Genomic DNA, 27,474 nt, shown 5'->3' on the forward strand with positions numbered 1-27,474 from the left:
AAATGCATAACGGTATAACTGATTTGGAAAATATATTGGGAATTTCTCATAAAGTTGAACATACACTTACCATATGACCCAGCAATTCCACTATTAGGTATTTATTAAGTAAAAGTAACAATATAATACAATACATAAAGGTTTGCATGTAAATATTCGTAGAAACTTTATTTGTAATAGTTAAAATCTGGAAAAAACTCAAAATATGTATCAGGTGGTAAATAGATTTTAAAAATGTGGTTATCTATACAGAGAAAAAGAACTCAGTGATAAAAGGAATTGAGTAACATATCCAGTGATGTAAATGAACCAAAAAAATTACATTGAGTAAAAGAAGGCACACTAAGGTCCATAATACGTCATTTCATTCATATGAGATTCTAGAAAAATGCACTACAATCCATGTCACAGAAAGCAGATCAGTAGGAATAAGGTGGGAGGGAACCAATGCTAATTTGTCTAAAGAAGACTTCTGGGGTTATGCAAATGTTCTGTATCTTGACTGTGTTGGTGGTTACATAGATGCATACGTTTGTCACATTCATCAAACTGTTCACTTAGAATGGGTCAGATATGTGTGTGTGTGTGTGTGTGTGTGTGTGTGTGTGTGTCTGTGTGATAGTACCATAAAGTTTAAAAAGGAAAAAGAAAGAAAATCTAAATGGCCACAAGAAAAAAAAAAAAAAAACATAAATCTTCCTCTTTCTTTTATCTTACCAATTAGTTCTGCTTTACTGCTTTAGAACTATCCAGTCTCCTGCCCACTGCTCTGTGCTCATAAGTAGAGAACGTGAATGTTGACTCTAAGTTTCCTGTGTCATTTTCATCCAAATTGTGCAGAATTTGGCAAATGTTCTGCTTTTGAGCTATGGAGTTAGGATCACATCCTATTTTCAGTATCGATGGTGCTCTCTTTTCTTTTTGACTCTTTTTTTGTGTATTTTAGTGGTTTGTTCAGGTTGAAGATAAAACAAATGAGTATCACTTTCCTATTTTCCCATAGAGTCCCAACAAAAGTGAAGATTTTACCCTTAAAACTTAGAATAACAAGTTTTTACTAATTGTCCCTAACATTTCCCAGGATAATAATTTGATTTCATTGCATTTTAAAATTTACTAGGCATTATATGTAGATTCAAGTATGGCATGCACTGAAAACAAAAATAAAATTATTATGTGAAATCACTGTGCCAAGAGAAGAAGAGATCACCTGAATTATATTTTGACTTCAATGTTCTTATGTGAATTTCTTATAATGTTGCTAATATGCTTTTTTCTCAAATATTTTATTTATTTATTTGGGAGAGAGAGAGGGAAAGAGAGAGAGAGAACACACTGGAGCAGTGGGGGGCGGGGCAGAAGGAGAGGGAGAAGCAGACTCCCCACAGAGTGTAGACCCAGATCCCAGGACCCTGAGATCACGAGCTAAACCAAAGTCAGAGGCTTAGTCAACTGACCCACCCAGGTATCCCATGTTGCTTATATTCTTATCCCTTTTGACATCATCTTAGCCACTTGGTATGATCTTGTTTCTAGTTTGCTGTCCATTTGAATATTAAGGTATAAAATGCCTTTTCAGAAGAGGTTCTAGGAGGGTGACCTTTTAAACAACTGTAAAGCCGTATTTCTTGAATTTTTGATTATTAAACACATATTTTTTAAGCCACCCTAAATATCAAATTATTTAGATTAAAGATTTTTTGTGTGTTTCTTGAATTCAAATCTATAGGCACTGCAAAAGAATTACACTGATGTATGAATCCTCTTGAAATAAAAATTCTTAGAAAAAGAATTTGCTATCCAGTTATCTCCTTTACTAACTTGGCAATTTTGACACTCTTTTTAAAGTCAGGAGAATAGATTAAATGTGATTTTGTGAAGTACTTATTTATTTTGCCTGAGAAGTTTTCAATACTGGAAATCTGGAATGAAATTGAATCCTTTCTTGATAGAAACATATACATCTGGGATCCCTGGGTGGCGCAGCGGTTTGGCGCCTGCCTTTGGCCCAGGGCGCGATCCTGGAGACCCGGCATCGAATCCCACATCGGGCTCCCTGCATGGAGCCTGCTTCTCCCTCTGCCTGTGTCTCTGCCTCTCTCTTTCTCTGTAACTATCATAAATAAATAAAAAAAAAATTTAAAAAAAAAAGAAACATATACATCTTTCACTATATTAACCACGGGCCCATGAAGCTATAGGATGTCAACCACATGTTCGGAGGGCACACTGACACAGTCATAGTGCCCTGGGGAAAGCGCTTGTGAGTACTTCATTAAGATGTCCAACTCCTCTCCAAGCAAGATACAATTTTCACCTATTACCGGTTGACAGTCTTCCCCATTGGATTTGTTGGAACATTTCTCGGGTCTGATTTCACCTGAGGCAAGATTCCGACAGTCTTAATTTAGGGCCCATTAAAGAGACCTGTGTCAGGTGTTTCTGCTCCTATCAGCCCTAACACTTTCCCACACCAGCCAAATTGGCTCCTGATGTGTTTATGCAAAGACTGCTTGGAGTAATGTATCACAACATATGGGAGAGGAAAAGGAATTTATTCCGAGAAAATATAAATCAAACTAAATCAGTGGAGATATTATCTTGCTAATAATGAAGAGGAGAATTGCTACTAACTTTTATTGTTGTAAAAAATATTCATATGTGGTAGGTTAAAAATCAAAGCTTCTTTTTAGAGTTTATGTCTTTAAAGATCTGGCTCTACACACTCTGTGCTTTGTTTTTGAGTATTCAGAATTGGGAATCAAGCAAATAGTGTTTGAGTCTGTGCTCTGCCTGTAACAGGTTACACATTCTTGGGAAATTTCTGTCACTCATTTAAGCCTCAATTTCCTTATTATTAAAATACACCTTAGTTAAATCTTTTCTAAATTTCCAATAGAGTTTCTTGTATTTATTGAGATGAAAGAGTCTTTAGTAAAATGTAGATGACCAATACATAAAAATGCAAGGAATTGTGGCGGGTATAGTTCTAATTTTTTTTTTAATTTTTATTTATTTGTGATAGTCACAGAGAGAGAGAGAGAATGAGGCAGAGACACAGGCAGAGGGAGAAGCAGGCTCCATGCACCGGGAGCCCGACGTGGGATTCGATCCCGGGTCTCCAGGATCGCGCCCTGGGCCAAAGGCAGGCGCCAAACCGCTGCGCCACCCAGGGATCCCTCTGGCGGGTATATTTCTATTTTCTCAGCACACAGTATTGATAGGGCACTTTGATATACATGGTTTCATTGTTTTATTTTTTAACACAAAAGATGACCTAATATTTAAAGTTTTTTTATGGTAGTGAAAAAAACGCACAGATCTACCCTCCTAACCAAAATTTAGCTGTACACGATTTAACTGTAATTTAACACGATTGTTAACTGTAAGTATGGTGTCATACATTAGATCTTTAGAACTTTTTCATCTGATGTGATTAGGAAACCTTTACTCATTGAACACCAATTCCTTATTTCTCTTCCTGGCTCCTGGCAACTGCCATTCTATTTTCTGTATCTATGAGTTTCTACTTTAGAGGCCAAACATGGGTGGAATCATACAATACTTCTCTTTTTGTAACTAGCTTACTTCACTCAGCATAATATCCTCAAGGTTCCTTCATGTTGTGGCATATGACCGGATTTCCTTAATTTTTTTTTGGCTCTGTAATATTCCACTGTATGCATTTACCACATTTTCTTTATCTATTCATCCATCAATGGACGTTTAGGTTTTCCCACCCCTTGACTATTAAGAATAATGCTGCAATAAACACCAGATTTCAAATATCTCTTCAAGATCATACTTTTAGTTCTTCTGAGTATATACCCAGAAATGGAATTGCTAGATCTCATGGAGGTTCTTTTGTAAATTTTTTGAGGAACCTCCATTCTGTTTTCTACCATGTCTGTGCTATTTCATATCCCACCAACAGCGTATAAGGGTTCTGATTTCTCCACATCCACCCTAAACCTTGTTATCTCTTATCTTTGGTAACAGCCATCTTAGAAAGTGTGAGGTGATAACTTATTGTGATTTTGATTTGCAGGCCCTGAGCTTAGTGATGTTGAGAATCTTTTCATATACTTGTGGGCCATTTGCATATCTTCCTTGGACAAGTGTTTAATCAATACCTTCACCTATTTTAAAAATCAGGTTATTTTTCTTGTTATTGAATTGTAGGAGTTTAAAAAAATACATATTTTGGAGATTAATCCCTTGTCAGATATATGATTTGCAAATATTTTCCCTCATTTCATAGGTTGCCTTTTCACACTGTGGATTGTTTTCTTTGCTGTTCAGAAGCTTTTTAGTTTGATGTAGTCCCATTGGTCTATTTTTGCTTTTGTTGCCTATGCTTTTGGTGTCACAGCTAAAAAAAATCATTGCCAGACCAATGTTATGAAGATTTTCCCCTTTGCTTTCTTCTGGGAGTTTTATATTTTCAAGTATTTAATTGCTTACGATATCATTTTGTGTGTGTGTTGTTAATAAATGTTTCCAATTTTATTCTTTTGCATGTGGGTATCCAGTTTTCCCAACACCATGTGTTGAAAAAAACATCCTTTCCTCACTGTGTAGTTTTATCATACTTATGAAAGATCATTTGACTATATACACATAAGTTTACTGCTGCATTCTCTATTCTGGTCCATTGTTCTTGATGTCGATTTTTATGCCAGTACCATACTGTTTTAAATACTGTAGCTTTATAATATATTTTGAAAACAGGAAGTGTGAGGCCCCCATATTTGTTCTTCTTCAATATTGTTTTTGGGTATGCAGAGTCCTTTGTAGTTCCATATAAATTGTATAATTATCTTTCTAGTTCTATGAAAATTTCTGTTGTGAATTTGATAAGAATTGCATTCAGTCTGTAGATGACTTTAGGTAGTATGGGCAGTTTAAGAGTAAAAAGTATTCTAATTCATGAACATAAGATATCTGTAATTTATTTGTATCATCTTTAATTTCTTTTCAGTAATGTGTTATAGTTTTCAGTGTACAAGTCATTCACCTCCATGGTCGAATTTAGTCCTATTTTATTCTTTTTCCTGCTATTGTAAATGGGACTGCTCTCTTAATTTCCTTATCAGATTATTGATTATTTTGTGTATAGTACTGCAACTGATTTCTGCATGTTGGTTTCTGTAATCTGCAACTTTACAAATTTTTTATTTCCAGCAATTTTTTTTCCTGCAATCTTTAGGGCTCTCTGTATTTGCAGATCATGTCATCTGCAAACAGAATTTTTACTTCTTTTCTTTTGAATACCTTTACCTCTTTTTCTTGCCTAATTGCTCCAGCTAGGACTTCCAGTACTATGTAAATAAAAGTGAAGAGAATTGACATTCTTGTCTTCTCCTGATCTTAGTAGAAAAGTTTTTAGTTCTTCACCATTGAGTGTGATGTTAGTTGTGGGCTCATCATATGTAGCCTTGTTGGTCTATTGGGATGATCATACAGTTTTTATCCTTTGTTCTGATTATGTGGTGAATCATAGTAATTGCTTTTTGTATGTTGAACCATCCTTGTATCCCAGAGATAATTCTCATTGGTCATGGTGTATAATTCTCTTAATGGGTTGTTGAATTTGGTTTGCTAATAGTTTGTGGAGAATTTTTGCATCTATGTTTAGGGATATTTGCCTGTAGTTTTCTTGTAGTCGTTTTCTATCTTTGCTATCAAGTCAATGCTTGTCTCATAAAATGTATTTGGAAGGGTTCCTTCCTCTTCAATTTTTGAAAAATTTGGCAAGAATTGGTGATAATTCTTCCTCAAATGTTTATAGTATGAACTAGTGAAGTTATCTAGTTCTGAGCTTTACTTTGTTGCATGACTTTTTTTTTTGTTGTTATTAATTTAATCTCCTTACTAGTTACAGGTCTGTTTACATTTTTTATTTCTTCATAATTCCATTTTGGTATGTTGTAGCTGTCTAGAGACTTGCCCATTTCTTTTTGGTTATCCAATTTATTGGCATATAATTGCTCAAAGTAGTCTATTACAATATTTAAATTTCTGTGGTATCAGTTGTAATGTCTTCTCTTTGATTTCCATATTTGTTTATACTTTACCAGAGAGTTTTATACTTTCATGTTGCTGTTTAATATTCTTGCTTTTCAACTTGAAGAACTCCTTTTATCATATCTTGTAAGACAGGTCTACTGGTGATGAACTCCCTTAGCCTTTATTTTTTACGGAAAAGTTCAATTATCCTTCCTTTTGAAGGATATTATTGTATTCCTTCTCTCCAGAATTTGTTTGGTTCTTTTTTTAAAAATATTTTCTATCTCTTTATTGATATTCTTGTTTTATTCATGTGCTATTTTCTTGAGCTCACAGAGCACCTTTATAATGATGATTTTGCATTCTTCAGGTAATTTATATTTCTCTTCAGGTAACTTTAGGATAAATTTTTGGAGTTTATTTGTTCTTTTTAGGGGGGCATTTTCTTTGTTTCTTTATTGTTTTATAACTTGGAATATGCCCATTTATAAAACCAGTTGCCTGTCTCAGTCCTTATGATTTCATATAGGGGAAGATGTTCATTAAGCAGCCTAACTAGAGATTTTAGGGGCACCTAAAAACTTGTCAGGGAAGGTGTAGCTTCTCTACGCCTGAGGAAGCAATTTACCAATTAGAGAGGCATAGCCATTTTTTTTTTGTTTTGTTTTGTTTTTTGTTTTCTGTTTTTTTTTTTTTTCAGGAGCCTTTAAACTCTTGCTTTATGTGGTGTCTATGGGTGGCACTGAAAGTTCTCTGATTCTATAGCAGTAATTACCTAATCTCTTGTTCTCACCTGCTACCAGGCATGGACAATGTGCTGCCTTCCCATCAGTGCCCTAAGACAGGCAAAGAGTTACTAGTTCCTCAAGTAGCAATCAGAAAATGTGGAACTCTGGACACATATTCTACTTCTTTTCCTCCTTCCTAAGGAAGAAGCTTTGACTTGTGTATCTTTTCCCACTTATGCCAAGCTGTGCCAGCTACAGCAAGACACTCCCCATCCTTCTTTATTTACAGTAGCTCCTAGCCATATAAACTAAGCTAGTTCCATTAGTGTTCCAAATGAAATGAGGCATAAATTAGGCCCTCAGGTAGCCCTCTGAAAAGCCAGAATGTTGAATGCATGAATGCCCTACTCTTCTCTTTCTCCCTGAGGGAAGAGTAGCTAGTAGGGTTGTTTTTTCCAGTGCTGTGCTGTGCCAGCTTGAGAGAGGAGCTGAATCAGGTAGAGTGAAATTGATCTTCAATCCATTTCAGTGCAGTTGTTTTTAGCTTTGTGCTCTCCTGGTATACTGAAACTTCTTAACTGGTTAGGGGATTATCTAAATGCCTACATTTTGGTCCACATATCTTGTTAAATCAGTGTTTTTGTAGGGAAAGTAGGGCTGGGACTTCCTATTCCATTTTGTTGACCTTACTTTCTATTTTAAAGCTTTTTTATTGCTAGGAAATTCTTTCACTAGTGTCATAAACTGCTATACCTTTCACCTGTATTAGTAAAGTAGATATCCATAATGTGAACTGACCTGAATCAGGGTTCTGTGAATCACCACCCCCTATTCTATACATCTTTTATTCTCAGGAGCTTCCATTTTTTAAATGTGATCACAACTGATTGTGTGGCTCTCAACCCAAACTCCATCATTGAGCATATTTCCTGGTAACTTTCATTCTTGGGACCAGAGGCAGTGTGAAGGAAATGTCTCTCAGGTGACTGAGGTCATAAGACATAAAACTTTGTAGTTATTAGAGTTTGTGTTTTCACCATGTGTAGAAGGCGATCCTTAAGCAAGAAAAGAATGAAGTTGACATGCTAACAGAAGCAGACATGAGAGATACAAAAACATGGTCTTAATGGTGCCTGGTACCCCTTGAGCTCTTTAGATGGGTCGCATATGCATTTTTATTCATGGTGTTCAAGAAAACTTTCATAGTTAAATTAGTTAAATCTGGGATTTTATTTGTATCCCAAACAGGCTTAACTAATGTAATTTTCATTGAACTAAAAAATATCCCAAACCCTAATAGCAACTTGAACTTTATGATTTTAAGTATTATATTGCATTGCTATGTGTTCTAAATCTACATTGTTTATTTTCTTCTCATTTTAAATAGGTACAGCCAAATAAATTTTTTAATGCTTTTGTTTGTTTGTGTTTACTCTGATACAGAGTAACCACTAAACCAATATAACCATTCTATAGCATGCCATCAAAAAGTTGCCTGGGGTTGTGTTGTTAAAACAGATATTTGACAAAAAGTAATGTATATACACCCCAAACATACTATAGCCTGTGTCTATACTTTCACACCCTTCACGTTCTTCTATCCTCTTCCTAACCCATATTTTTGCCAGATAAATATCAATGTTTGTAAAGATTGTGCCTATAATCCTTTATTTTCCTCCTTAGTAATTTTCTCTATGAAAAAGTTAACAGATTATTCTAAGACTGTTTTTGATGTGTGAACTGTCCTACTAAAGACGCATTAGTCTAACTACAGCTCTAGCAAGTAACTGTAATAACTTCTAATCTTTATCATTTTGTCTTTTTAATGGCTCCCAAACTGTTCTAGAGTATGTGAGACAACACATCTATTAAAGTGGAATAATGGTGTACCTAATAGCGCTGAGGCAAGGGCTCTTAGGCTGTGTAACTTTCTTATGAGAACATTAGTTGAGTCTATTTGGGTCAGGAAAAATGAGACTACATTTCAGCTTGAGGAAGTGACATGTTGTTGTTGCCAGACAGGCAGTTTATTATTCTTTTCGGAGCAGAATACCCAAAAGATGCTTTTATTTGTATTTCCAGATGTTTCATCATATCATTATTATGATGAACTATTTCAGAATACAATTACATAGGCAGCATCCTCAAGAATAAATAAAATGATAAGCTTCACTGAATTATCAAAGAGTTTATGGAAGATTTTTTAAAATACAAAGCAATCTATTTCCAGCTTCTTATAATAAGAAACTGTTCCAAACTTGGTGAAATCACAGTCATTTTTAGAGCTTGCAGGGACTTTGAGATCACTTGATCATAAAACTACACAGAGGTAGTTTAGAAAGGAAATTACAAGTACACAGCAGGGAGAGCTAATGTACTCCATAAGTTCGGGGAAGGCATTCTGGAGAAATAAACTTTAATCTGAGTGCTATAAGATAAAAAGAGGGAAGGGCGAGAGCAGCTGGCTGAGGTTTTTTGGCCAAAGTGAATATTCTGCCAAGTGAGAGGGACGCCTGGGTGGCTCAGTGGTTCAGCGCCTGCCTTCAGCCCAGGGCGTGATCCCGGAGTCCTGGGATCGAGTCCCACGTTGGGCTCCCTGCGTGGAGCCTGCTTCTCCCTCTGCCTGTGTCTCTGCCTCTTTCTCTCTCTCTCTGTGTCTCTCATGAATAAATAAATAAAATCTGTAAAAAAATAAATAAATAAAAGTTTAAAGTCTGGCAAGTGAGAGAAGGTGTATGTGTTCAAGAAACTGAAGGATGTCAGGGTTGGCTTACCTTTAACAACTGTGTAGCCCTGGGTGAAATTACCTAGTTTCTATAAGCCTCAGGGCCTAGTTTCTATAAGCTTCAATACGTTCCATTTAAGAATCAAGATAATCATAGGGTGCCTGCCTAACTCTGTCAGCAGAGTGTATGACTCTTGATCTTGGGATTGTGAGTTTAAGCCCCACTTTGGGCATAGAGCTTACTTTTAGAATCAATAACAACAAAAACACCTTAAAAAATTAAGATGATAATAGTACCTACCTCCTGGAATTGTCATGGTTAATTCTAATTCTATTCATAAAAGTTTTGTCCCAGTGCTCTTAGCACATATTTTCACTAAAGAGTAACTTTAGTAGATTTTTAAAAAACATTATTTGAGAGAGGAGGAGAAAGAATGAGAGCGAGCAAGCATGATCAGAAGGAGGGGCAAAGGGATAAGCAGATTTCCTACTGCCTGTGGAGCCTGATGTAGTGCTCAATCTCAGAACCCCGAGATCATGATCTGAGTCAAACTCAGATGCTTAACCAACTGTGCCACCCAGGCACCCCAGAAATCGAAAGATTTTAAGTGAAGAATGACGTGATCAGATTTTTAAAATTAGTTGTTCTTCAGAATAGGAATGGATTTATAGAGAACAAGACTAAATGTGGTAAGATCAATTAGAATAACTTTATAGGGATCCAGCTGTCAGGTGGTGATGGTGTCGGTTAAGATAAAAAATAACAGAGATAGAGAGAAGTGGATTAATAAAATTTGAAATATTAAATTTTAGTGCAGTTATTAAGGGAAGAGTATAGGGATGAAGAGAGAATAGTATGGGATAACTCCCAGTTTCCTAGTTTCTATTACTCTATAAGACATGACCATAAGTAGCAACTTGAAACAACATACATATATTATCTCATAGTCTGTGAGTCAGGAGGAATCAGAGTTCAGCTGAGTCCTCTGCTCAGGGTCTCTCAAAGCTGAGATCAAGATGGCATTTGGGACTGTAGTCTCATTTGAAGGCTCTAACTGAAAAAGACTTCCCTTCCATTACAGTTCCCTAATTCTATTCATTTAATGCTGGTCATATCATTATCATGGTGCTGCACCATCTATGATGCCACTGCCCTGAATGTGGACTCCCACAAGTGTCTCAAAGTTGTTTACCATGCTTGAGTACACAAATACAAACACATCTCAGAATATGAAGGAAACTGTAATTGATAGTATATTTTCTCATCACATAAATTTACCATTTGGAATTTTAGGGTTTGCACATAGAATAATACATCTTCCAACTATGTCTCCTTTTGGACACTTTAGGAAATTATCTCTCCATTTTTGGACTGTGATCCCTTTGATGCTGGTAATACCCTAGCTTTGCACACACTGCCATGAGTGAGAATGATCTTTGCACAAGGGGCCTTGGGCAGAGTGAGAAGAGGAGTAGATTCATCTATGGAATGTCCATTCCTTGTCTGGGTAAGCCTTAAGAGCAACCTGGAACAGCATGATGTCAAATGTTAATTATATTTTCTTCAAAATCAGTTGAGAATATTTATTCAAAATATTGAATACTGAAATACTTTGGATGTATAAACCAACTGTAATTACTAAAAACAAAACAAACAAACAGGAACATATTGCATTTTATACCTAAAAAGAAAGGAGAAAATGAATAAATTAAACGAAGAATCTAAAGTTACAAAAGACATAATTTTAAAGTTCTACAACAGCATTTTTCTCCTCAAGCAATGAATGTTCTATTGGAACTCTTATTCTAATTGGATAAATTACATTCTTTACAGGAGTGGAATGAAATTGAGGTTTTACAGCATCTAAATTTGAAAAACTCTTAAAAGAATCATAAGTAGTGATAAATTACATACGATTTGCCTTGTAAAATACAGTTGTTGGGAAAAGACATTCTGAATGAAGGCAAACAAGGCAGTATATGCAAAAAAAAAGTGAGCTGAAGTATTTACCTATTTCAATATAAAAAGTAGAATTGAGAATATTCTCTACTTAACAGAATTTGCTGTGAATCTAACAGGTACCTCGGCACTTAAAGATACTATTTTCTCATTTAAAAATATGGTCTATGTAGAAGAGTCCATTAAAAAGGCTACAATTTTAAAGATGTTTGCTAAAAACTTTAAAGGAGGGTACTGGAAATTTTATGAAAATATTAAAAACGAGGTCATATTGAAACGCATTCTGGGATCCCTGGGTGGCGCAGCGGTTTGGCGCCTGCCTTTGGCCCAGGGCGCGATCCTGGAGATTCGGGATCGAATCCCACGTCGGGCTCCCGGTGCATGGAGCCTGCTTCTCCCTCTGCCTGTGTCTCTGTCTCTCTCTCTCTCTCTCTGTGACTATCATAAATAAATAAAAATGTAAAAAAAAATGTAAAAAAAAAAAAAAAAAAGAACGCATTCTTCGAGAAAAATACCATAATAGGTGCTGATATCATTAAGAAACTAAGGTATGTGAATATGTAGCAAAAGTAATTTTTCTGCTTGTTATTTTTTATGGCTCAATCAATATAAAAATGTTTGAAAAAACATTTTCTTTAAAATAAATATTCTCATCTTTAGAGGGAAATTTATTATTTAAAATAATTTTAAATTGTTTGAAAATATTTTTTAAAGTTTGTTAATAGAATTCTTCTATATGGCCACCAACATAATAACCCCGTCTGTTGGTCAATATATATTTCAAAAGTTATATAATTTGAATTCTTTTTAGATACTTTTTCACTTTTAAAAGTATCCCAGTTGGGACAATAAATTAGATGATTATCCTGTCTACGGATATATCTCTTCACATGCCTTGCTGTTTAAATGTCTGTAGGTGAAAGGGCAGGTCTCACTCATAGTTCTTACTTTACCAAAGTACATATGCCAGTGTGACAGAGACTATTACCTTATGTACAAATCCTTTTCTTCATCTTGTAGAAATTAGCCTACATTTTCGTAGCTTCTTGTAAACCTTGTAAACGTGACAGAGTTTTATGAGTGGATGATGAGCACAAGTGACACATGTCAGTTTCAGGCATGGTGCATATTTGGGAGGTTCTTCTATTTTCTTTTCTCCTCTTGCTAGGCGAAGTAGCAACAACCATAAGCATGACCTTGAGAGCCCTCATTTTATAGATGGCAGAGCCACTCCCTGAATGGAGTCTGAGTGTCTGAATTTTCTGGCAGTGCATACCAACCAGAAAAACTCAGTACTGTTACCTAAGCAAAAAAACACTTCATAGTTTTAACTCACTGAGATTTTGGCATTTATTATGGTAGCTAGAATTAATTGAATGTATACAGAAATGGGTACCTTAAAGCAGAATGCTGCCATAATAAAATGGGAACTACGTGGTATTGTGTGGTTTTGTTTGTTTTTGAAGTAGACTCTCTACTGGCCAATATGGGGCTTGAATTCATGACCCTGAGATCAAGATAAACTGAAATCAAGAGTCGGATGCCCAACTAACAAAGCTATTTGCAAATGTGTTATCCTATAAAGAGCTAGTATCCAAAATCTATAATGAATTATCAAACTCGACGTCCAAAAGCCAAAAAATTCAGTCAAGAAATGGGCAGGAGACATGAAAAGACATTTCTCCAAAGAAGATGTACAAATGGGTAACAGACACATGAAAACATGCTCAACATCACTCATTATCAGAGAAATGCAAATCAAAACCACAATGAGATACCATCTTACACCTGCCAGAATGGCTGAAATAAAAAAAAATACAAGAAAAAAGTGTTGGCAAGGATGTGGAGGAAAGGAAACCCTCTTATACTGTTAGTAGGAATGCAAACTGGTGCAGTCACTCTGGAAAACAGTATGGAGGTTGCTAAAAAGTTAAAAATAGAGTTACCCTATGACCCAGCAGTTGCATTATTAGATATTTTTCCAAAGTATACAAACAAACAAAAACCAAAAAAAAGTATACAAATATAATGATTCTAAGGGGCACATGTACCCCAATGCTTATAGCAACAATGTCCACAGTAGCCAAAATATGGAACGAGATAAGAGGAAAACAGAGAGGGAGGCAAACCATAAGGGACTCTTAAAACTAGGAAACAAACTAAGGACTGCTGGAGGGGAGGTGGATGGGGGGATGGGGTAACTGGGTGATGGGCATTAAGGAGAGCACTTGATGGAATGAGCACTGGGTGATATATGCAACTGATGAATCACTAAATTCTACCTCTGAAACTAATAATATACTAATTAACCTATATGTTAATTAAATTGAATTTTTTAAAAAATGGAAAACAAAACAAAACAAAACAAAAAAAAACAGAAGTAGGAAGGGAGCATGGAGGATGGCTAGTGATCCTGAGTGGGCAGTAGGTGCATGGGTATGGGGGCTGCTTGGGCCTGGGGGCTGGTGTCCCTGAACTGAAGGAGTTCTGGAGATGAATCTAGGTAAGGGGGAGCTGCCTTTCGATGGCCTTCGAGTTCTTTGCAATGGTTTTTATTTTTGGAAAGGAAGGGTGTGGCTTGCTGGCTAGCTTGGCCCCAGACCTGGCTTTCCTGGTTTCCTGCAACCCTCAACATGGGGACATATGCTACAGGTGACAAGCATGGCCATGTGCATGAGCTTATCTCATGTGTCTCACAGGAGGATTGGGGCATACCCTCTGTGTCAGGAAAGGAGCTATCAATGAAGCTGGCCTAGGGAGTGATAGTAAGGGCTGCTGCTACATCCAAGCTGGATTCCAGGGTCCCATGGGAGAGGATAGTGTTGAGAAGCAGGGTACTAATGCTCACTGACTTGGTAGTACCAGTGGAGGTGCTCTAGGGCATCTCATAGGAGTGGCAGGCAGAGGGCTGCTGCCTACCCTCAAGCTTGCCCACACTCCCGATGGGGGTGGTGATAGTGGTGGGTATATAGATGGTACTTATCTCATGGGTCTCACAGGGTGGGTTGTAACACACCAGCATCATGCCAGGCTGCATGCCACCGTGCTGGGCTGTCACCCTCGACCAAGTCAGTGATAGTGACTGGTCAAGGGCTGTTCTATAGTAGGTGAGGCTAGAACAGACCTAGGGAGGTCATAAACAGGCTGGGACTTAATCCCATGGAGACTGTGATCAGAGGTACCTGGGTAGGCTGGGTGACAGGCTGCATGGTGGGGGTGGGGGTGGTGAGCCCACCAGCCCTTGTCAGTGCGGTCTGTGCAGCCAGCATAGAATGACAATGGGGCTGATCACCTGGCTTCAGGAGATGGCAATAGTGCCCAAGGTGGTGATGGGTTTGGCCAGGGAGGCTCTGGTGCTGTGGCCCACAGTTCTGGCAAGGCTGGGGGGAATGGTGCCTGTCACTCTGCTGAGGGTTGTGAAGCCTATGGTGTTCTTCACAATCGACATGGTGATGGTGGGCTTCATAGTGGATACAGTGACCGGGGTGACCAGGCGAATACACCTCAGTGGACATGGTATCCACCTTTAGCACCACCTGCGTCACCACCTTACTTCCCATGGCCAGTGGCAATTTGGGAGATGGCAATGTTGGTTTTGGGAGGGGTGTTCCACTTCCTGAAGTCACCACCTTGGTGGTGATAGTGGTGATGGGGCACTTGATGCCAGGACTGCTGTCACACCCGTGGCCAACTTGGGGATGGTCTTGATGATGGAGGTTGTGCTGGACTTAACAGTGCTGGGGGGACATGCTTTGAATGTCCAGTAAGGCAGGCTTAGTCCCAGCCACACTGGTCTATATGGAACTGATGATAGTGGTGGGTTTGCCATCTGCTGAGGGAACCAGCTTCAGGAAGGTTCCAGCTGACAGGGGCAATTTGGTCTGGACACCCACCATCACTTTGCCCAGATTGGAAATCAAAGCATTGCCTTCTGCAATAGAAATGGGGCTCTTCACCCATGGTCTTGGTGATACCGCCCACAACCATGGCCATCACCTGGGCTTGCTGAGCCATCATCACATTCTCTGACTTGGGTGCCAAGATGATGAGGTGGGTGGATGTGTTGGCAGTGGAAGAGATGGAAGTCCCCACCTGGGCAGCTGCAGTCACCAGTGTTTGAGTGGCTGGGTTGCTGGCCATAACTGGCACATATATAAACTACAGAGTATAGCCAGGAGGGTGGTGGTGCCAGTTATCATAGCCATGGTTCTGACGATGGCGGTGCCTGCTGCAACACTTGGCACTGTGGGCACCAAGGAAGATCATCTGGGTGGTGGCAGCTGTGGCTGCTAGTGCAACCATCCCGCTCATCTTTGGGCTGCTGCTGATCACTGTTCCCCGGGCACTCTGCCCATTCTGCAGTGAGAACTGCTTTTGATAAAGTAAGGAATACCTTCTACATTGTTAGATCAAATAATCAGATGTGAATTAGAGGTTATTTCTTGTTTTTCAATATGTACACACAGAATTTCCCAGCCCTGTTTATCCAGAAGACCATATGTAGTGCTTTACCGTACCGTCTTTGTCTAAAATCAAGTGTCTCTGTGTGTGGGTTTATCTGGGGGTTCTCACCTCTGTCTCAGGTCTGCCTAACTCTGCACCCAGTGTCATACGCTTACTTATTGCAGTGTAAAAATAAATCTTGATGTCCATTAGAGCAAATCCCATCACCTTTTTTCTTCTCTTTTAGCTATTCTTGGTCCTTCACATTCCCATATAAATTTTAGAATCCGCTGACAATTTCACAAAGGAACCTATTGGGATTTTGATGATAATTCATTGGATCTATAAATCAATTTGGGGAGAATTTTACAGTATTGCATCTTCAACTTGGTCACTCATACAATCTTCTCATATATAAATGGATTTGGTTTGCAGATACTTTGAGAGTTTTGCATCTATGTTCATACAGGGGATCAGTCTATTTTTTGTCTTATAAAAAAATAAGACTGTTTAGACTTTGCAATCAAGGTTTTGTTCCTTTCATAAATTGAACTGCTGGAGTGTGTATGTTCATTCCCTAGCCTCTGAAAGAGTCTGTAGAGGATTAGCATGACTGTCTCACTAAATGTTTGGTAGACATCACTGAACTTTCTGGACTGCTCTGCTATCAATGTGCACTCCACTGCAGCATACTTGGAGGATATAAGATCTCAATAAAGGGTGATTCATCTACAGAAAATAGAACCCACTCTTGCTCCATGTGCACCACTAGAAAATGAGTCCTTGACTAATTGAATTACATTGTTGTCTTCCTCTTTAAAAAAAAAAAGCATATATTTATTTGATGCTTACTATATGTCAGACACTCTGCTAAGAAATTGGCTTGTACTATCTCACTTAATCCTTTAACAAAACTAGGAGAGCCTTTGGTTCACTGATGAGAAGCCTGAGGCATGGAGAGATCAGCAAACTCCATGGAGGACCAACCTGGGGAGCAGTGGAGGCAGGATTCTATCCCAGGCAACCTGGCGCCAGAGCTTCCTCCCTTCACCCCCAGCTAATGCAGTTTATTTTAGGTTTAGACTATTGCTCTTTTTTCTTCTCTATTGAATTGACTCTTCTACTCACTTATTTCCTCATTTTCTTAATATCAAATAAATGCCTTCATAGTTGAAGTTTCCTTGATTAATGCTTTGTTCAAATTCTGTGTTTCAATATATGGTATGTTATTCTCACTTCTGAATGGTTGTTAATTTTAATTTGGAGTTTTTCTTCATCTGGAGTTATTTAGAAGAATGGTTTAACATTTCTGAGTGGAAAGTTTCTTCGGGACTAGCCTTTGGTTATTTACTGTCTGGTTTTGTGACATTGTAATCAGAATTGGGCTGTGTAATTTCTGCTTTAAGCACTTTTTCCTTTAGAATTTTTTTGTAACCTAACATCTGGCTAATTATTGCCAGTATTCCGTGGTGTTTGAAGAGAATGTATTTTCAATTTGTTTGGTACACATTTCTATATATATCTATCACAGCAAGAGAGATATTTGTGATATTTGAATCTTTATATGGTCAGTTTTTTTCCAGCTTACTTGCCATTTTCTGAGAGAGATTTTTTTCTTCCTCCTTGGTCATGGTTTGCCAGTTTCTCTTTGTATTTTTAAAGATATTTGCCTTATATATTTCAACGCTGTGCTCAGTCATTAACATTTTTCAACATCTCTGCAAAGTGTATTTTTTTTTATCAATATAAAACATTTGTCCTCATCACACTTAATACTTGGCCTTTTTTCAATTTTTATCAAATATCCATTTTTTTTCCTCAAGCCAATTTTCATTTTTATAATAGTGACCTGGCACGTCTTTGTCTGTTACCAGTTTTCCATGTCAGAAACACATCTGCTGCCTTAGTGCTGCCGCGGGCCCCACTTTACTTATCCCTCGTTGTCTCTGATCTTTGCAGAGCCCTTTAATGAAGTCTTGCAAAGATCCATTTACTCTTTTAAACTGGTAAGATATAATGTAGGAAAACCTATCTGTTGACTGTTCATCTCAGCCTGTATTTTCAGTGGGGCTTGCTCCTACTTCACAGAGGTCTTCCAGGACCATTTAGAACATAATCATTTTCTAAAACCTTTCTCAGGCTTCTGCAGGAAAGCGGGGCTGTACCTCAGGGCCACTGGCATTGTGCTTTCTTTCCTTTGTTCTTCTTTATTTTTTCCATCATGTCTATATTGTGTTTCACTAGGGATTAACTTCCAAATGTGGACAGATCTGTTCAGACGAAGTTTGCATGGCTACATTCCATGTGCACTTGGAGGCTTGCTGGAATCTTCTCTTCCCTTCTGTTTCTTATTGGCACTTCTGGTGCACAGCCCTGGTTTTCTTCTTTACCTTAAAGGAGTGATTGGAATGATTTGAATAGAGGGGAATAATAACAGAAATGATTATTCCTCTAATAATTTTTGGTACAACCTTCGATTCTAGCACCTATACTCTGCATGTTATATTTTTAAATCAGTGTCATCCCTTAAATAAGTCTGTAAATAGCAGGAACTGTGCTGAATCACCTTTCTGGCCCCAGTGGGCAGCGTGATGCCTGGCACACAAGCATTCCATAAATGTGACTAATGAGGCACATGTAAGTAGATGAATGCATTTATACACACCTAACCCAGAAGGCTATGGGAGATGCAAATGTAATGAACCACGTGTCCTTACTTGTGCCCTCAGCCTCTAATAATTTATTCTTCATATAGCAGCTAAAAAGATTCTTTTAAAACTTAAATCTGATCATGTCACTTCTCTGTTCAAAATCTGGTACTAGGCACTTACTATCTCACTTCAAGTAAAAGCTAGAGTTCTCACTTTGGCCTGTGATGGCCAATACAATGTGTCCTCATCTCCCTCTGCTCTTTATACAACCCACTCCAGCTATGTTGGCCTCACTGGTTTTCCTTAAACAACCTAAGCAGACTACAGCCTCCAGGATTTTGCGTTTTCTTTCCCTCTGCCTGGCCCGTACTCCTCCTCCCCGACATTCACATGGCTTGCTCTGTTACCTGATTCCAACCTCTGCTGGAATGCCACCTTCCTTGAGAATCCCATCACAACCCAATCTGCCCGTGCCTCTCTTACCACGTTGATTTCCTTACACTCTGTGACACTACCTGACATATTAAATATTTGTTTATTTACTCCTTCTAGAATGTATGCTCCATGACAAAGGACACATGTCTAGTTTTTCACTGCTGCGTCCCAAGGGCTTAGTGAATGATAGATGTAATTTTTAAATGAATAAATAGAAGTATTTGCTTGATGTTGGTGGCTACTGCTACATTTGCTATAGTCTCTCATATTGAACACATAGACATATACATGTCAGGAAGGAGTGGCCATCACCGAATACCACTGGGGATTGTTTAGGTGTGCAGCCATGGCAGGGCAGGCTGGCAGCCATGCACCCTTACCCATACTCCATATGAGCCAGGTGCTTGGCTATTCATGGATAAGCAAGAACCGCGGGCTTCTCCTGGGAGAAGGATGCTATAAAGCCTGTACTCTTTAGATTTTGTGCCCATGACAAAGTAACTCTCATGGGATGGGTGGTGGGAAAAAGCTGAGACTGCACCTGGCTTCGAGGAACAAGACCAATCTTGATTTGGTGTCTGCAGAATGTTGTCTTCTAGCACTCATGATGCCATGGACAAGAAAGCATGTGAAAAATTGTATATGTATTTAGCTCAAATCCAGGTCCGCTATTTCACAGGCTAGGACTTTGGTCACCAGAAGCAGGGGTTTGCAGACTACATTTTCCCCTCAGCTTGCAATGCCAGTGTAGAAGATGGCTATTTGCAATACAATTAATGGAGTGATTTAGGGATAAAGATACATTGTGTATCCTTAAAAACTGCTTAATTGAACTAAATTAAAGCTTAGAACCAACATGGAATCATGGAAAGATAATAAAAATTGTCTGATTTGCCTGTAAAATTCTATGATTTTGTCTTCTACACTTATAAACTTGAGCATTTGTGAATTTTAAATATATGTAGGATGACCTCTTGATTCTATAGGATAATATTTTGACATGTAGGCTGAATTTTCTAATGGATTAGTAATCTTTAAGAAAACTGAAATTAAATTATCAGTGATGAAATAAAGAAGAAGTTGATCTTAAATCTTAAGGTAATGCTACCAACTTTGTACTGTCCCGTCTCTCATGTTTGTTGAGAATTTACAATGTACTAGGTACTATAAGGGCTTCCAATGTACTTAATTAAGGATATTAATTATGATGTAGTTAGTAAGGAGGAGGGTTAAGGGTGTTCTTATTAACTTATTGTCTGCATTTCACCTTGAGGATGCAGGGTCAGAGAATGGTTTTCCTAAGACTGATAAATGGAGGAGCTGGAATTATTTTGAAGGTAATCTCAGTGCAGAATCTGTGTTCCAACCTGGAGTTTCTCTCTTACAATCAGTAGTCTGGCTGCCTTGAGGAGACCTGGATCCTGTCATGCTGAGCAAATTTCAAAAAAAAAAAAAATCAAAGGAACCCAATTATTTAGGCCCCGAAACATTTCCAGGGTTTTGGAGCTAAAGGCAAGTGGAAAGAATTCCAGAGGTGATAAGACAAATGAAGGGGAAGCATAGAGCTCTCTGAGTGCCTTTTGAAAGAGTGGCCATGAATCAGTTTCTGTGTCTTGAGTAATAATTTGGTAATTCAAGGGAGTAGAACATATATACAAAAACATGATAAATCCAAATCTATAGGTTTTCCTGAAATTTGTATAAAACAAATTACTTTTCTGTACATGTTCTATAAAAATTTTGTAATTAGGGGCACCTGGGTGGCTCAGCAAGTTAAACATCCAACTCTTGATTTTGGCTCAGGTCATGATCTTAAGGTTATTAGATCAAGCTCTGCATTGAGCTCTGAGCTGGGTGTGGAGCCTGTTAAGGTTCTCTCTCTCTCTTTCTCTCTTCCCTCTATCCCTACCCTCCTTATGCTTTATCTTAAAAAAAATCTGTAATTAATATTCAGATTTGACAGTTTCAAAGAGTTTTACTCAGTTATCACACATGTTATGAATCTGTCAAATTAATACTTGTAAAGTAAAGCACAGCATGCCCCATGGTGAATGGTCACATGTGGTTCAACACAAAACACAGGAAAATTGAGAGAGAGGTTTAATACAGGACCTGAGGGAAGTGGCTGGCACCTACTGGAGCCATTGGGGAAGATCAAGGCAGGGTGAGAACAAAGAGAGAGAGGCAGGACCTGGGACATTTGCCTTTTTTAGGATGGAGTACTTTGGGGTTCACAGGCTAAGCCTGGATTGGTTAATTCACACCAAAAGAGCTGGGTGTTTGATAAACTCCACAGAAGTCTTCTTTAAGGAGTGTACAAGATGAAAGGCCTGGGAAGCAGGGATACTGTTTATTCCAAGAACTGTTGGAGAAGTCATGTCAGGAACTTATATTTACTCGTGACTCTGTGGGCTGCTGCTGGGGGCATGAGCTTGCATGAGGGGCTAGGGTCAGTTTAAGATTCCTACAGGCTGAAGAACAGATGACCAGGTAGCAGTACCAAGAAGTAGCATATCTAAACTCCAGACATCATAGAGTGAGAGAACCTTAAAACAGTTATAGGAAAAATGTTAGCACACAGTGAATATAAATTGTGTTTCAAAAAATTGTCTTTAATGAGAATCTACCAAAATCATAACTTTTATAACAAAGTTGAGTTTTTGTTTCTGTTTTTAGCTAGATTATAGTTAAATTGAGAGAGGACTTTATTACATGCAATGCATAAGAAAACTTAAAGGACATTTTGATTTTTAATTTTCAAGTTTTCAAAAAATAACAGGGATGCCTGGGTGGTTCAGTTGGCTAGTATCTGCTTTCGGCTCAGGTCTTGATCTTAGAGTCCTGGGATTGAGCCCCACTGGGGGCTCCCTGCTCAGTGGGGAGCCTGCTTCTCTCTCTACCCTCTGCTCATTTCTCTCTCACCATCCCCGTTTCTATCTCAAATAAATAAATAAAATCTTTTAAAAAAAGAGTCATAGCTCATAAACATCTTACATTTAAAAAGTGTAACCTTGCCTAATTTCTTACTTATTTTTTAATACTTTTGACTACTTTTACCTTTTGTAGCTTTTCTAAGAGAAGTATTTTGTATTTCTCATTATAGATTTGCCAATTATAATTCATTTGTCGATTATAATTGTGTTTATTAATGTAGTAGGCTCCCCATCTGAGCTGTCAATTGTTTCCCTGAAACTACTACCAAAATTAAAAGGAATAGTGATCAAACTGTATTTGTCATGAATTTAAAATGAGATGAGATGTGAATGGAGACCTCTTCACCTCATGCTTTCAAACACAGAAGATCTCAAATGCCTTAAACGGTCTTAAATCTCACTTAGATACAAGTGTATGACACTGTAATTTTATGTTTTTATTTACATTTCTGTTAACATACAGTGTAATATTAGTTTCAGGTGTACAATTTAGCGATTCAACACTTCCATACAGCATCTAGTGACACTGAACTTTAATGTGTATCTGTGGCTTGTTCCATAACCTCTCTACCTGATGCATTTTAAAGGCATCCCAACAATTATTACCAGGAATAAAGCTTTGAGGTCTATTTCAATATTACTTATTCACTCTTTATAAAGGGATTTGTGTCTCACAGAAATGTATATTTTTCTCCAAAAGGAAAATGGAAGTATACAGAATTTTCCACACCTTCCTGACCAGGAAACTATTTACATTTCTCATGACAGCATACAAAAGAACAACAATTAGGAAAATGCAAGTCAATTTTTTTTCAAGATTTTATTTATTCATTTTAGAGAGAGAAAGTGTGCATGAATTGAGGGGGGCAGAGAGAGAGGTAGAGGGAGAATCTCAGGCTGACTCTGGCTGAACTGACTGTGGAACCCAACATGGGGCTAGATCTCAGAAGCCTGAGGGCATGACCTGAGCCAAAATCAGGAGTCAACCACTTACCTGATTGAGTGACCCTGGTGCCCTGGGAAAATGTGTGTCTATTAAATCAACCTAATTAGTTACATGATGCAAATGCTTTGAATTCTGATTTTTTTTTTTTTTTTTTTTGAGAGAGAGAGCAGAAGTGGGTGTGACATAGGGGCAGGAGAGAATCTCAAGCCAGCTCCATGCTCAGTAAGGAGACTCATGGGAAGCTCAATCTTATGACCCAATGACCTGAGCCAAAACCAAGAGTCAGATGCTTAACCAACTGAGCCGCCCAAGCATCCTGACAATTGTTTTATACTGGAATTTTTACTGTCTAATATACATGTTCACGTTTTCCTTAATGATTTATCAATTTCTTCTGACATTTCTAACAGGCCTTGCTTTGCATTAATTTGAAATCATCCATTCTATCTGCTGCAGGAATTGTTAAAACTATCTTGACTTCTTCAAATATTGCACCATTTATATGTTCAAAATACATGGATTCACTTGATTGTGTCTTGAATTGTATATTTTTAAACAATTGATTTTGAAATAACTACAGATTCACAGGAAGTCACAAAAAAATGTACAAAGATGTCTCAGGTGCTTTTTACCCAATTCCCCGGTGGTAAAATCTTGCATAGCTATTATACAATATCAAAATGAGGGAATTGGCATTGGTACAACCCACAGAGCTCATTCAGATTTTACATGTACAAGCATGTGTATCTTCTGTGTGGATTCCTATAATCATCACCACAATCAGGATAAAGAGCTGTTCTACCTCCATGAGGCTCTCTGTGCTATTCCTTCATAGCCAGGCACATTTTCTTCCTAATCATTGGCAGCCACTGTTCTCCATTTCTATAATTGAATACTTTGAGAATTTTACATAAATAGAACTCTACAGCATGGAGACTTCTGAGATTGGCTTTCTTTTTTCTTTTTTTTTTCATTCAGCATGATTTCTCTGGAACCCATCTGCACTGTATCAGCAGCTCATTCATTTTTATTGTTGAGTAGTATTCCATGGTATGAATGTACCATGAATTGTTTAATCGTTTTTTGAAGCACATTTGGGTAATTTCTAATTTGGGTTTTCAAGAATAAAGCTGATATAAACACTCATAGATAGGTTTTTGTGTGAACACAAGTCTTCATTTATCTGTGACAAATGCCTGGAGTGTAATTATTCACTCATATGATAGTTTAGTGTTTTAATATTTTTCCCCAAGTGGCTATACCATGTTATATTCCCACCAGCAACAGATGGGTTAGTTATCCAGCTCCTCTGCATTCTCAGCAGCGTTTGGTGTTGTCACTATGTTTTATTTATACTGTTCTGATAGATACCTTATTTTAGTTTCCCATTTCCCTAATGGGAAGGCTAAGGCTAATGGCTTAGGATATTGGACATCTTTTCCTATAGGTTGGTTGCCTTCTTCTTTGGTGAACTATTTGTTTTGCTGATTTTCTTAGTGGACCTTTTCTTTTACTGTTGAGTTTTGAGAGTACTTTATGTATTTTAGATTTTAGATACAAGTTTTGTCAGATAGATGGTTTGTAAATATTATTTCTACCACTCTTGTAACTTGTTTTCTTAATCTCTTTATAATTTTTGGTAGAGCCAAAGTTTTTACTTTGGGGGATGTACAATTAAACAGTATTTTAACTGTAATATTATTGCTTTTAAAAACTTTACTTAATACAATGTACCCTTTTAATTTTGCCAAAAATTATTCTTGCTTATTATAAAGCATTTAAAAATACAATTTTTAAAACTCTAAAATTCTATTCAAATTAGCCATCATTAGCATCTTGGGGAAAAGGCTTGATCTCTCTCTGCATATATTCATATACATGTGAAACAGAGAAGTAATTTACAAGAATAATATAAAACTCTTTTAAGTCTAAAAAGCATTAAATTCATTTTTATTCAAATTCAAAGGACAGGAAACTAAAGTGAAAATATGACATATGTTGAGCTTTAGATAAATTTTCATTTGCATTAGGGAATTTTAGTTCTTATGAGATCCCTTTACAAATAGGAAAAAAGGTCATGGAAAAAGTTAATTTTTAGAATTACAGTTGACCCTTGAACAATGTAAGTTTGAACTTTGTGGGTCCATTTACACATGCATTTTTTAAAATAGTACTGTACTATAAATGTATTTTCTCTTCCTTATGATTTTAATAATATTTTCTATTCTCTAACTTTTTTGTTGTAGGGATAAAGTATGTAAAACATTACATTCAAAATCATCAATTGACTGTGTATTTATCACCAAGGCTTCTGGTCAACAGTCCAAAGTTATATGCAGATTTTTGACTGCTCAGAGGCTTGGCATCCCTAACCCCTATATTGTTCAAGAGTCAACTGTATTATCTTTAATAATAGCTTTCAATTTTACTATATTGATTGGTTCCATCCAATGAAGATAATCAGCCCTTTTATATATCCTCCTGATATATAAGCTACCTACTTATTTTTCTCCCAAATTCCTATTTTTATTATGTTATGCAAAACTGATAATACTTTTTATAATATGCATGCTTTATGCTATAACCATAATACCCACAGTGTGTCAGCTGTCTTCTCTTTTGGTAGTTCTGCAGTAATACTCTGTTTTGTGAAACTGTTGCTCCCAAGATCCTTCTACGCCCTGGATGCAGTCACTGCAGTCAAATTTGGTGGGTATGCTGGTTTTTCACACCTGGCCTTTACTTCTAGGGAGTCTGTACACTTCTCAAGTCCACACAGCATGGCCCTCTCTTATGTGTGTGTCTTTCTGTCTTTTCCATACCTCAGATCGTCAGTCTGTGTCACAGTTTGAAGCTGAGGCTGTCCTTTGATGAAAAGGAGATAATATTTCTTAAATCATTACTCTAGCATTTTTTAATTTTGGTAATCTAGGTCTCCCCTCCAATCTGTTCTTCCTATAGAGCCCTTTGGCCATGAAGTCTAGGGCACAAAGCTTATTATTCAGGGATGGTGTGAATTATAGCAAGAAAGTAGGAGAGGTTGGAGACAGGGGGACATAACAAGGCTTCCTTAAGCAAGTGTTTTGTCTATTCTTGTTAGGTTTCTTCCTCAAGCCAGGAATTCAATTTATTAATTAAATATACTATTTTTATATATTCTACCTCATTAATTTATTCCTTCATTTATTTTCACCATTTCTTTCCTTGTTTTTTCTTTAGAATTTCTTTGTTGGTTTTGTTATTCCATTTTTTGAAATGAGCATTTAATATATTTTTTTCATTCTTTCATTTTTACTGATAACTGTTTAGTACTATTGTGTTTCCCCTGATCATGGATTATTATTATTATTATTAACAGAAATTTTGTTATTTCATCTTATTTTTTCTGTTGCCTAAGAGTTATTTAATAGGTTTTTAACATACAGGGTAAAGTACCATTTTTATTTTGGTTTTTACTAATACTTTCTGAATTTATTGCATTGCAATGAGAACCATTTCTTGTAATATTTCTACATTATGCAACTTCACTAATGTTTTCCTTGTAGCCTAGCAGATGATCCATTTTTGTGAATTTTTCATGAGTATGTAACTCTCTTAAATTTCAATGTGTATATATGAAGTCTCCTAATTGATTGTATTGCTTACGTATTCCTGTCTTGCTGAGAGTAGTATGTGAATGTCTCCTCTTAGTATGTGTGTGTGTAAGATTTTATTTATTTATTTGACAGAAAGAGAGAGAGAGAGAGAGAGAGAACACCCACAAGTTGGCTGAGCAGTAGGCAGAGGGAGAGGGAGAAGCAGGCTGCCTGATGAGCAAGGAGCCTGATGTGGGGCTGGATCCCAGGACCCCGGGATCATGACCTGAGCCGAAGGCAGTCGCTTAACCAACTGAGGCACCCAGGTGCCCCTAGTGTGTTATGTTTCTATGTCTCTTTGAATCTCTTGTACTTTTTGCATCAGAGGATGATTGCTATATTACTGAGGATACGAATATTTCTAAGTGTCATATCACTATTGTGAATTAAAGCTCTTAGCATTAAAAGGTGCCTTTCTTCATCACATTTAGTGCTTTTGGCTTAAATTCTACTTGTCTGATATCTGGATTGCTACTTCTATTTTCTTATTGTCTCTCTATGCCTGGGATCCGTTTGTCTGTCTGCTTTTAACATGTGGAATTGCTTTGTATTAGGTCTTCTTTTGTACACAGCATATACTTGGGTTTTGTCTTGCAAACCACATAGAAAATTGACTTCTTTCCTTTGCTCTGCCTCTGAGGGTACCCCAGAAATCTTAATAAGATCTCCTGCGTGAAGTTCCTGCAGAGTTCCCTGCAGGGTCTCCTGACTGTGGCATGTGGGCTCCGGGGACAAGGCACACTTACTCACATTGTTATCTCTCAGTTTCTTTTTTTTTTTTTTTCAAATATATATATGTATGTCATATATATATTTATATATTTTTTATTGGAGTTCAATTTGCCAACATATAGTATAATACCCAGTGCTCATCTTGTCAGTGTATCTCTCTGTTTCCCTTAGCTGTCTCTGTGAGCTGTCACTGCACGTGGAGTTGGAAGTGGCTGGGTGCAAGGCTCCTTCTCATGGTGTTTAGCCCTCCCTTCAGTCTGACAAGCGAAACAGGCCA

General features: G+C 37.5%; 1 pseudogene; it reads right to left on the bottom strand.

Moving 5' to 3' along the window:
- Nucleotides 1–14,491: 14,491 nt before the first annotated feature.
- Nucleotides 14,492–27,474, bottom strand: part of LOC144296607 (host cell factor 1 pseudogene) — a 69,632-nt pseudogene continuing 56,649 nt past the window's right edge.

The sequence above is a fragment of the Canis aureus genome, chromosome 24, assembly GCF_053574225.1.
Source record: "Canis aureus isolate CA01 chromosome 24, VMU_Caureus_v.1.0, whole genome shotgun sequence".
NCBI lineage: Eukaryota > Metazoa > Chordata > Mammalia > Carnivora > Canidae > Canis > Canis aureus.